Raw genomic sequence first — 11643 nt, 5'->3', positions numbered from 1 at the left:
TCCTCAGCTTTAGGTAAAAAGTTCAGAAGCTGACTCCAGTTATAAGTATTCCTATGCACTGACTCTTTGCTTAGAATCTGTCTCCTTAAAAGTCCTAAGAATGTGACCACTGCCCTTATAAGTCAAACTCAGAATATGGAAGAACTTTGGGATTCAAAGAGCCCCTTTATTTAGACCCAAAACAACATTACCCTATGCTTGGAAGCAAATGATGCAGAGCATAAAGCTTGCAAATAATCAAGTTCTATCTTTGTATCTCTCTTAAACAGAAACAAGTTGGCTACATTATGCAGGAGAACAATGATGTTCTTCAGAGAGCTGAAAGATTGTCTGTTGCTCGAGAAAACTTCCTCATGGGAAAAAACAATCCTCCTAACTTAGTGACACAGGAAGATCTTACTATTTACACAAACTGGTTAGTGTGCCACCTACACTCTCTCAGGACTGTGTACCACTACCTGCAGGTATGTGAAACCCAGTGATGTGACGATGTGGTACCCTTCCAGGGATGATCAGTACATTGTTTTCTCATATCTGTCACTTAGTTTTAGATTGTCACTGTTTCAGGACTCCACCTGCCCTACAAATGACAGAAAAATAATGGACCACTGGATTTCTTCTTTGAAACCTTAGACATCCTTTTCTTTTGAAACTTTATTCTACAGAAATAATTAATTTAGCATTCTCAAAGAAGTCTCTGTTGTACTGTTTCATATTTACTCTGTAAGTTCTTGTCTTCATCATTTTGTTCAGGATTTATGCGCTCTGATTTATATCCACTTTTTAAATATTAGGCAATGCTTAATGAGGGTCTAATATGTGCCAGGTACTTGTCCTAGGTATGCAGCAAAGATACGGCCTTTGCTAAAAGTAACTGGGTGCTAGGCTGGTAGGAGATGGGTAGGTAAATATTCAACTGAAATACAATGGGGTAAAAAAGAACAGGATACGTGTAAGCACAGGGTAAAGAGTGTCACAGAGAGGCCCTAAGTCAGGCTAGAGGCATCAGAAAGGAGAAACATGATCACATTTCCATTTCAGAAAGATTTTCTACCCACATCTTTTCCTACTTCTCTCTGCCTTAGCTCAGAGACACCATCATCCACGGAATTGCCCAAATCAGAAACCTGGCCATCATCCTGGCTTCGTCTTTTCCCCATACCCCAGAAAGTACCCCATAAAGTCATGATGGGCTTTACCTCTGATACATTTCTCACCCAGTCACATGGTGTTATAATGATCTGCTTGTAAGCCTGGATCTTCTAGTAAACCATGAGCTTGTTGAGGATGTATCCTGTCTTATTCCTCTTTGTATCCCTAGCACCTCACACAGTGCCTTGTTCATTTTGGGTGCTTGATCAAAGTAGACCTGTCTGGAGGTTAAGGCCATTCAGAGTCAGTAACAGTACTAGGTCTCCCAGCTCCAAATGTAGCCCCTCATTATTGGACAGGGGCTCCACCTCTACTTCTTTTCTTATCTCCCAAAGCAAAGGGCTGCTCCTGAATCTGAGTCTGGAAACTTCTGTGAGAACTGTGTTGATATTTGGCCTCTTGGTCTTGCCCTTCTATAGGCCCTCCAGTATTTGCCAATCTCCAAAGTGCTGAATGTAGCTGCCAACCAAGTCCTTGAAGTTGGTCAGGAAAATGAAAAGGTCTGTGTCAATGATACTGACCCTGACATTCAGGGTTCTGCATCTCCTGACTCTGTGGATACCAGCATTTTTGGTAAGAAATTAGTCTTCTTTCCCCTAGGGTAATGTGGAGCAAAGAAGATTATAATTTTAGGCTTATGCTGGTTGTCCCATGATCTTGCTAAAAATTGTTCTATATACTTAAAGGTATATATAGAATATATATATACACATATACATTCTATATATACTTTTTATATTCTTAATAAACAAGTCTTAATTTAATATCTTCTGATGGGAAAAAGTGAAAAACACTTTTTTAGATATGTTTTAATCTCTATCTTTATAATTAGCAAATTAAGAATGAGAGAAAAAGATGGACTTGAAGTCAGCAGTCCTGGGCTCTAGGCTTGTTCCTGTCCTGGCTCCCTGTGGGCCTGCAGTTCATCTCCTTGGGCCTCTATTTGGTCATCTCCATAATAAACCTTTCAGAATCAGTGCTCTCCAAGTCTCCTTCCAGTTTTATTTATTTTTATTTATATTTATTATTATTGTTTTTTGAGACAGAGTCCCACTCTGTTGCCCAGGCTGGAGTGCAGTGGTGCGATCTCGGCTAACTATAACCTCCACCTCCCAGGTTCAAGCAATTCTGCTGCCTCAGCCTCCCAAGTAGCTGGGATTACAGGTGTGCACCACCATGTCCAGCTAATTTTTTGAATTTTTATCAGAGACAGGGTTTTGCCATGTTGGCCAGGCTGATCTCCAACTCCTGACCTCGTGATCTGCCCATGTCGGCCTCCCAAAGTACTGGGATTACAGGCGTGAGCCACCATGCCCAGCCCCAGTTTTCATATTACACAAATCTAAAATAATTTCCTCATCTGAATCAAATTAATGCAGTTTTCCTGCCCTTACCTTGTGTTACAGATAACTAAGAAATCTGACAAGATTTCTACTACAAGTGACATTCTTGCTTGGATGCACAGAGTGTCCCCGGAGTGCCTGGGAGAGGCAGCCAACCCTGGCTGTGGGTATCTGAGAAGGCTTCTTGAAGGGGGGGAGTCCAAACTGGGCCCTTAGCTATAAGGGGGAGTCAGCCAGGTAAAAGCAGTTGAAGTTTTCACCTTCTTCTAATATTCTTCATTTACCACAAAGGACTATAGGCAATTCTGTTCCAAGTCATTCCCAAAAAGGTCTGTTGGGTTTCTCCTGTAGGCTGTGAGATGGCAAGGAGTCCTTGCTGCCTCTTACCAAAGCCCAGCTCCAAGGATTTGTCAGATCCACCTGGCCAAGTAGGGTGCAGATTGTAAATTGTGGCAGAAAATGTTGTGAAAGGAGCAGAATGGGCATCCCATCAGTAGAGGAGCTCCTACTTCCAGCGGTCTCAAAGGACTCTCCATTTTCTCTCCCTTACAGTATTCATTGGTCTTAGTGCTCTTGATTCTGGTTTTCTTCTGGGCCAATGAGAACAGAAGTTGCTTTTGTCCTGCCCCAACACACAACAGAAACAGGAGAACTGAAAGCTCATATGAAGCTCCTGCTCTCCCATTTCAATATCCCGTATGACGTGGAAGAGCTAAGGGACTCTGCTAAGGAAATGGAACTTTTTTCCTTGGTATTTGATGTATTCTTTCTTAATACAAATATAGGTGTTCATGAAAGAAAGCACTGGTATTTGCCACAAAGTGACACATTTTACTACCAATGATTGTTTCTAGAGTGATAATATAAAGTAGTAATAGGTGAAATTTCGATTAGCAGTTAGGAAGAACTTCCTCTGTAAAAGTAATGGGACCCTCTAATAGCGAACCCAGAGGATTGCAGGACTTGTTTTTCAGCAGAATTCTAAGCAAAAGTAGTGTACAGTCTATAGTAGATGATATAAAGATTTGGCAAATTTGCATGGCAGAATTGTCAATTATCTAAAGCCCTCCAATTCTCAAAATGTATTGCAATAGCTCTTCTTATTGACAAAATGCTTTATATTATTAGAGGGTACATTGTGTAGTGATGTTTAAAGTCATGCAGTCTTCTCTGCTATAACATGGTGTTGTACTTCCTGAAATAAAAACAACTCATATTATCAAAAGCCATGTTAAAACTTGTTTCAAAGGGGGCCAGGCATGGTAGCTCATGTCTATAGTCACAGCACTTTGAGAGGCTGGAGCAGGGGATCACTTGAGCCCAGGAGTTCAAGACTAGCCCAGCCTGGGCAACATAGTGAGACCCTGTCTTGAAAACAAACCAACAAACCAACAAACAAAACTTGTTTCAAAGGGAAAAATAGAACTATACTATAGGTAGATAGCTTCAGATGTTTTTTATTATATTTTAAATCCTGGGGTACATGTGCACATCTTGCAGGATTGTTGTATAGGTACACACATGCCATGGTGGTTTGCTGCTTCCATCCCCCCATCACCTACATCAGGCATTTCTTCCAGTGTTATCCCTCCCTAACATCCTCACCCCTACTATCCCTCTCTTAGCCCCCGATCCCCACAACAGACTCCAGTGTATGATATTCCCCTCCCTGTGTCCATGTGTTCTCATTGTTCAGCACCCACATATGAGTGAGAACATGCAGTGTTTGGTTTTCTGTTCTTGTGTCACTTTGCTGAGAATGATGGTTTCCAGATTCATCCATGTCCCGACAAAGGACACGAACTCATCTTTTTTATGGCTGCATAGTATTCCATGGTGTATATGTGCCACATTTTCTTTATCCAGTCTATCACTAATGGGCATTTGGGTTGGTTTCAGGTCTTTGCTATTGTAAACAGTCCCACAATGAACATATGTGTGTCTGTGTCTTTATAATAGAATGATTTATAATCCTTTGGGTATATATCTAGCAATGTGATTGCTGGGTCAAATGGTATTTCTATTTCTAGATCCTTGAGAAATCACCACGCTGTCTTCCACAATGGTAGAACTAATTTACACTCCCACCAACAGTGTAAAACTGTTCCTGTTTCTCCACATCTTCTCCAGCATCTGTTGCCTCCAGATTTTTTAGTGATCACCACTCTAACTGGTGTGAGATGGTATCTCAATGTGGTTTTGATTTGCATTTCTCTAATGACCAGTGATGATGAGCATTTTTTCATATGTTTGTTGGCCACATAAATGTCTTCTTTTGAAAAGTGTCTCTTCATATCCTTTGCCCCCTTTTTGATGGGGTTGTTTGTTTTTTTTCTTGTAAAAAACTTTTTTTTTTCTTGTAAATCTGTTTTAGTTCTTTGTACATTATGGATATTAGCCCTTTGTCAGATGGGTAGACTGCAAAATTTTTTCCCATTCTGTTGGTTGCCGATTCACTCTAATGACTATTTCTTTTGCTGTGCAGAAGCTGTGGAGTTTGATTAGGTCCCATTTGTCTATTTTGGCTTTTGTTGCCAATGCTTTTGGTGTTTTAGTCATGAAGTCCTTGCCTACACCTATGTCCTGAATGGTTTTGCCTAGATTTTCTTTTAGGATTTTTATGGTGTTAGGTCTTATGTTTAAGTCTTTAATCCATCTGGAGTTAATTTTAGTGTAAGGTGTCAGGAAGGGGTCCAGTTTCTGCTTTCTGCACATGGCTAGCCAGTTTTCCCAACACCATTTGTTAAACAGGGAATCCTTTCCCCATTACTTGTTTTTGTCAGGTTTGTCAAAGATTGGATGGTTGTAGATGTGTGGTGTTGCCTCTGAGGACTCTGTTCTGTTCCATTGGTCTATATCTCTGTTTTGGTACCAGTACCATGCTGTTTTGATTACTGTAGCCTTGTAGTATAGTTTGAAGTCTGGTTGTGTGATGCCTCCTGCTTTGTTCTTTTTGCTTAGAATTGACTTGGCTATGCGGGCTCTCTTTTGGTTCCATATAAAGTTTAAGGGTTTTTTTTTCCAGTTCTGTGAACAAGGTCATTGGTAGCTTGAAGGGGATAGCACTGAATCTGTAAATTACTTTGGGCAGTATGGCCATTTTCACGTTATTGATTCTTCCTAACCATGAACATGGAATGTTTCTCCATCTGTTTGTGTCCTCTCTTATTTCGTTGAGCAGTGGTTTGTAGTTCTCCTTGAAGAGGTCCTTTAAGTTCTTTGTTAGTTATAGTCCTAGGTATTTTATTCTCTTTGTAACAATTGTGAATGGCAGTTCATTCTTGATTTGGCTCTCTTTAAGTCTGTTATTGGTGTATAGGAATGCTTGTGATTTTTACACATTGATTTTGTATCCTGAGACTTTGCTGAAATTGCTTATCAGTTTCAGGAGATTTTGGGCTGAGACAATGGGGTCTTCTAGATATACAATCATGTCATCTGCAAATAGAGACAATCTGACTTCCTCCTTTCCTAATTGAACACTCTTTATTTCTTTTTCTTGCCTGACTGCTCTGGCTAGAACTTCCAGTACTATATTGAATAGGAGTGGTGAGAGAGGGCATCCTTGTCTAGTGCCAGATTTCAAAGGGAATGCTTCCAGTTTTTGCCCATTCAGTATGATATTGGCTGTGGGTTTGTCGTAAATAATTTTTATTATTTTGAGATACGTTCCATCAATACCTAGTTTATGAGGGTTTTTAGCATAAAAAGCTGTTGAATTTTGTCGCAGGGCTTCTCTGCATCTATTGAGATAATCATGTGGTTTTTGTCTTTGGTTCTGTTTATGCGGTGAATTATGTTCATAGACTTGTGTATGTTGAACCAGCCTTGCATCCCTGGGATGAATCCTACTTAATCATGGTGGATACGCTTTTTGATGTGCTGTTGCAGTCCGTTTGCCAGTATTTTATTGAAGATTTTTACATCTATGTTCGTCATGGATATTGGCCTGAAGTTTTCTTGCTGAGTCTCTGCCAGGTTTTGGTATCAGGATGATGTTGGTCTCATAAAATGATTTGGGAAGGATTCCCTCTTTTTGGATTGTTTGGAAGAGTTTCAGAAGGAATGGTACCAGCTCCTCTTTGTATGTGTGGTAGAATTCGGCTGTGAACCCATCTGGACCTGGGCTTTTTTTGGGTGGTAGGCTCTTAATTGTTGCCTCGACTTCAGACCTTGTTTTTGGTCTATTCAAGGTTTAGACTTCTTCCTGGTTTAGGCTTGGGAGGATGCAAGTGTCTAGGAATTTATCCATTTCTTCCAGGTTTACTAGTTTATGTGCATAGAGTTGTTTGTAATAATCTCTGATGATGGTATGAATTTCTGTGGAATCTGTGGTGATATCCCTTTTATCATTTTTTATTGCATCTATTTGATTCTTCTCTCTTTTCTTTTTTATTAATCTGGCTAGTGGTCTGTCTATTTTGTTGATCTTTTTGAAAAACCAGCTCCTGGATTTATATTTTTTGAAGGGTTTTTTTGTGTCTCTATCTCCTTCTGTTCTGCTCTGATCTTAGTTATTTCTTGTCTTCTGCTAGGTTTTGAGTTTTGTTTTTTTTTTATCTTACTCCTTTAGCTCTTTCAATTTTGACGATAGGGTGTCGATTTTAGATCTCTCCTTCCTTCTCATGCGGGCATTTATTGCTATATATTTTCCTCTAGAGACTGCTTTAAATGTGTCCCAGAGATTCCCAATGCAAAGAAACTAAGAACCTTGAACAAAGATTTGACGAAATACTAACAAGAATAAACAACTTAGAGAGGAATATTAGTGAATTGATGGAGCTGAAAAACACAACATGAGAACTTCGCGAAGCATACACAAGTTTCAACAGCCGAGTTGACCAAGCAGAAGAAAGGATATCAGAGGTCGAAGATCAACTCAATGAAATAAAATGAGAAGTCAAGATTAGAGAAAAAAGGGTAAAAAGGAATGAACAAAGTCTCCAAGAAATATGGGACTATGTGAAAAGACCTAATCTACATTTGATAGGTGGGTATGAATCTTAAAGCTGTGTTACTGTTTTGCAAACATGTGGCGGTCGGGTGAGGATTTTAGCATCTGCATGCTGGTCAGCATTTTAATTCTGAATTTGGCAAGTGGCAACCAATACCTTGTGACAGATAAGTTTCTTAAGGGCCTTCTGCATAAAGAAAAACAAACCTCATAGGACTGTCTGTCCATTTTGGCATCTCTGAGAGAATAAATATAATCACTAATTGTAGCACAGCTTCAGACCAGCTTCTGATCAATTCTCACTGAATGCCATTCACCAGTAACCTCTCCTTTTTTTGTTTTTTGTTTTATTCTTGTTTTTGACAGGGTCTCACTCTGTCACCCAAGCTGCAGTGCAGTGGTGCCATTTCAGCTCACTGCAGCCTTTGCCTGCTGGGTTCAAGTGATCCTCCCGCCTCAACCCCTAGAGTAGCTGGGACTACATATGGGTGGGTAAGTGTGCACCATCACTCCCAGCTAATTTTTTTTTTTTGTAGAGACAGATAGGGTTTTACCAGGTTGCAAAGCAATCTGCCTGCCTCAGCCTTCCAAAGTACTAGTATTATGGGCGTGAGCCACTCACTATGCCCGGCCCCACTTTCCTTTAGGGAGTTTTTAAAATTTATTTTGAAATAGTTTGAGATTACAGAAAAGCTGCAAAGACAGTACAAAGAGTTCCCATATGCTCCTACTCAATTTCTTATATTACTGACATCTTACATTGTAGTGATACATTTGTCATACCCAAGGAACCAATATTGGTACATTACTGTTAACTAAACTAGACTTCATCTGGATTTCACCAGTTTTTCTATTAATGTTCTCTTTCTGCCCTAGGATCCTATCCAGGGTACCACATGACATTTAATCATCATACCTCCCCAGCCTCCTCCACTCTGTGACAGCTCCTCAGTCTTTTCTTGTTTATCATGACATTGACAGTCTTTAGGAGTACTGGCCTGGCAACCTGTAGACCTTTGCCTGATTTGAGTTCCTCTGATATTTTCTTGTGGTTACACTGGGGTTATGGGTTTAGAGGAAAAAGAATATCACAGAGACTAAGTGTCCACACCACATCCTATCCTGGGAACATGATATCAACATGACATCACCACTGATGTTAATCTAGCTCACTTGGTTAAGCCAGTGGTGATTGCCAGGTTTCTCCACTCAAGTTACCAATTTTTCTCTTTAAGGAGTTTTTAAAATTTAAGTTTAAATCATAGAAGTAATAAATAAATGTCTTATCCTTGTAAAAAAATGAAACATTACCGAAAAGTTAAATTCCCCTTTAACTACTCCCTGTCACCCATCCTGGTCCCCATTCCACCTCCTTACAGGCAAACACTGTTATTGCTTTGAGCCTTTTCAATGCATTTACATGCATACGTGTGTCCCCATAAAATATACATATAAGTTTGTATTTGAGGTTTTTCTATAAACGATATATCGTACTATATGGATACCTTTCTGCAACTTGCTTTTTTCACCCAACAATATGTCTTGGAGCTCTGCTGTTCTTTCCAATGGCTGAGTTGCATTTTATTGTATACTACAGATTACACCCCAGCTAGGCCTTTGTGGATCCTCTGGAACCTGTAATTATTAGATCAAGTTACTCATGTCCACAAAAAAAGCACATTTATTAAAATGGCTATTTATAGACATTGCATACTGCTATTGACCATTGTATTTTCAAAGATATGGTTTAAATTGGTCGCTGTTGTTTTAACTTCATGGAGTAGTAAAGCAGCGGGAAGCACCACATCCAGGTTGCAGTGTCAGGGAGCAGTGCTAGAGCCCTTCCTTTGCCTCTTCCCACTGACCACACCAAGGAGAGAAGGAGAGAGCCATTGTGTTTTTCTGTCTGTTACTGCTCCCCTGCATTTCTGGGTCTAATGCGATGTAGTGAGAAGAAGGTGTGCTTGCACAGAAGTGGTGGCGTAGACAGTAGCTCCAATGTGCAAGACATTCAGCGAAACATAAGACATTCTTGTTCTGGTTCTTCTCATCAAATTCAATAAAACATTCACTTAAAAAATTTTTTCTGATGACAATGGTGGCATGTGTTTAACACAGAAAATTAGGGAAATATAGAAAAATATAAGAAAGAAAATTAAAATCACCCCTTATTTTACCACTCAGAATATCAACAGTATTATTAATATTTGATATATATCCTTCTAGTTTTTGTTTCAGTGGATAAACCCATGTAAACAGCAGAGACATTTTGAGTGTGGGGAATATATAACAGACTTACTTTTCCTACCTACCTCCCACTCCATTTCCCGTGCCAACTTCTCAGATGAAAATAAGATTTGCAATCAGCAGAAATCTCAGAACTGTCTAAATACATGAATTCGGTCATGCTGACAAAGGGCTGCAGGCAGTAAAGGTCAGCAGATTCCCACACCCAGGCAGGGAGAATGAACACAGATGAGGTTGCCCTGCTGCTTACCTGCACTGCCTATGGTATGCTTAAGGGACTGTGCTCCTGGACTTGGTATTTCCTAAGCAGTTTCCTTTTGTGGGATGTTGTTGGTCCCTTTTGCTGGAGGATGCTGGGTGCTCTCCTTTTTCATTCCAGCTGATCTGTGCTCCCTTCCTTTCTTCCAGGCCACCTGCACGTCCAGCAGTACTTTTGTGGTTTGTTTAGTCAGTTATTCAAGTGTCTTCTACTGTAACTTGACGTCACTTTCTGTCCTGTCCTATGTAATTCTGGGTAATTTTAGAAGCAGCTGAAAGCGTCACAATCCCATCAGAGAAAGGATGTGGCTCAGAGCCTTCCTTCTGGTACCACATCAAGCAGTGCTGAACGGCAATCCAACAGTGCTACAGGCTGGGAGGCAAAAGGCTCCACTGAACCCCTCTCACCCCAAATTCATAGGAACTGTCAAAATTCAGCTACCCTCAGGGTATATGCTTTCCTATAGATTTTAAAAACATAACAGAGATGTTCTTTATTTTGGAATGATGATCTTCCATTTTAAGGAACAAGAGTGCACATGTGAGTGTACCAAACCTCACAGGATCTTTTCCAGTCCTAGGGTTGTGGGATGTTTACACAGAAATACACTGATGTGTACACTGATCTGGAAGCGAAGTCTACCTACAGGCAGAATGGGCAATCACTTAATGCTACTCAATTAGACAACTTTCTAACCCACTTTTCCTAATATTTCTGTCAACATTTCCCTTCCCCACTTCCTGTCAAAAGCCTGGTAGTCTATTTTTAGAGTCTTGGGGACTGTATTAGTTAAAATTAGGTTTGGCTGTTGGTCATGGTAAAATGAAATGACAGAGGATTAAAGGAGGTGGAAATTTTGCTCTCTGTCCCTCATATGAACATTTCATAGTATGATGTACAGAGCTGGTGTGGTAGCTTTGCACCTTGGAGCCCTCAGGGCTCTCAGCCCTGTCTATCTTGGAGTTCTAACAAAGATGGCTCCATATTCAAGATCAATGCCCACTCTGAGACAGAGCTCCAGCTGTCACATTCATGCTCTAAGTAGCAGGATGGAGAAGGGATGAAGAAGCTGCCTCTACTGGAAATTCTCGGGAACTGCAGCATGGCACTTTACTCCCATGCCATTGTCATGTAGCCACACCTAGCTGCAAGAGAGGCTTGGACACGTGTTTATCTGGGTGATCAGGTGGCAAGATTCAGTTATTGTGTTTATCTGGGTGATTCAGTTATTGTAGGAAAAGAGGAAAATGGCTTTTGGGGAAAAACTAGCAGTTTCTATGATAAGAACTTGTTGGAATTCCAAGAACCAACCATTAGAATGTAACCCGGGGTGGGGTTTCCTAGCTCAGCCACTGGGTTTCCTAGCTCAGTACTTTTGTGGGGATCAGTGCCACTATGAAAGTGCACACCTTATGAGACTGGGGTATATGCCCAGGGACAGGCAGAGAGGGCAGCTAAGAAGAGGCTGCCCAGAGGGCAAGGGGCAGGACCTCAGACCAGCACTTCCTTCCTCACGGTGTTAGCTGGGACTGGGGTGCATGGTCACATCCCTCTCAGCATCAGGGAAGATGACTGTGGAAATAAGTGTAAACCATGAATGCTGTGAGAGGTCCTACAGGACTACTGAAGTTCACAAGAGGAGAGAACTGGCATCTTGAGCAACCATTAGGTGCCAGGCACTAAGCTGG

The 11643-nt window shown here is 40.7% G+C and overlaps 1 long non-coding RNA gene across 1 annotated transcript; it reads left to right on the top strand.

The window, feature by feature from the left end:
• Positions 1-1645: 1645 nt before the first annotated feature.
• Positions 1646-7915, top strand: LOC135268341 (uncharacterized). Its single transcript, XR_010336652.1, has 3 exons — positions 1646-1725; positions 7155-7485; positions 7816-7915. It is a non-coding gene; the product is annotated as an uncharacterized LOC135268341 (long non-coding RNA).
• The last annotated feature ends 3728 nt before the right edge of the window (positions 7916-11643 follow it).

This window comes from Aotus nancymaae, unplaced genomic scaffold (assembly GCF_030222135.1).
Source record: "Aotus nancymaae isolate 86718 unplaced genomic scaffold, 86718_ANA_hifiasm-v0.15.2.pri h1tg000040l, whole genome shotgun sequence".
In the NCBI taxonomy this organism is placed as follows: domain Eukaryota; kingdom Metazoa; phylum Chordata; class Mammalia; order Primates; family Aotidae; genus Aotus; species Aotus nancymaae.
The sequence above is the reverse complement of the archived record's forward strand: the minus strand, read 5'-3'. Positions and strand labels throughout refer to the sequence as shown.